We start from the raw sequence: 1,291 nt of genomic DNA on the forward strand, positions 1-1,291 counted from the left end.
TCTGAGGCAAGAGAAGAAGATTTTAGCTTGCTGGACCTAATGTAGCAAACTGCCACAGATTGAGCCAGTGATATTAGATGGACTTTTTCTTACACTTGTAGCAGCTAGAAGGATCAGTGTAGGGTTAGGGTACGCCTCCTTGTCTTGTAGACGTGCCTTTCTCTTTTGTCTTCATATGGCCATCCTTCTGTGAGTTTCTGTGCCTCTGTAGCAGCCGTCAAACTTGAATGGGATTTATTCTAGATCCCACTGACAAAAGTAATTACAGTATGTGACATTTAGAAGGTCACGATTCAGTTTGCTGCAGCAGCACAGACATTGAGATGAAGGTACAGTGGCTGGAACACCGAGGCTGAGTCTTAGATGTTGGTGCACATCCCTAGAAGATGGGTGGTTTCTTAAGTAGCTGTGACCTGCTGTGTTGACTTATTTGGTAAGTCTGGGGTTGTGGGAGGGGAATTTATTTTGTGGTGGGATTGCAGATGAAGGTATCAGGCAGTGCTGGTCTGAAGAACACACTTTGATCTATTTCTAATTGAGCACATGGCTAACCAGCCACACGTTGTGGCAGGAAATGCACACACACACACACAAAAAGGAGCTTTGTAAAACTGTAAAAATTCCTCACTATCTTCATACTGGCCGTGTTATGCCTAGCCTGAGTTGTCTCTCCAATTCTGAGCAAACTGAATAGAAAAAAATGTCTGCAGAAAAAAACACAGACAAGAAGTTGTATAAAAACAACCCAAGCAGACAGTGAAACAAGGTTTAGCTGGTCTCTAGTCTCTTGCTAGTTTCAGAAGGATTCTCCAGAAAGCAGACAAAATTCCTACACTAAACTTTTAAGATAGTGTTTAGATTTTGACTTTGTAGCTCAACTTTTCTTTTCGTTTTATGTCTCCACCCCCTCCTTCCTTCTTAAAAGAATTTCAGGCCATTTGGATTGATTTTATGTTTCTCTCTACAATTCCAATGTTTACACTATTTCTATTATCCTTTGATCTTGGTATTTTCCACTCTTGTCTAAGTCCAATTGGTTTTAAAATCACTTCCCACTATACAAAACAATCTTTAATTGGTTGTTAGCTTTCTAGATGAGTCCTGAGTATTTTTTTCCAAATAAGATGAGAGAGGTTAATTCTTTTCTTCTATGGCAAGTAAATTATTATAGTGGATTCTGTCCAATGGGATTAGAATGGATACTGAGACTAAGTGGATAAAAACAAAATAAAGATACATTGACAATCAAGTCTCAACCTAAAGGAATTTACTTATTAAAGCCTTTTTTCAT

The sequence above is a fragment of the Mesocricetus auratus genome, unplaced genomic scaffold (assembly GCF_017639785.1).
Source record: "Mesocricetus auratus isolate SY011 unplaced genomic scaffold, BCM_Maur_2.0 Super-Scaffold_100009, whole genome shotgun sequence".
Lineage (NCBI taxonomy): Eukaryota > Metazoa > Chordata > Mammalia > Rodentia > Cricetidae > Mesocricetus > Mesocricetus auratus.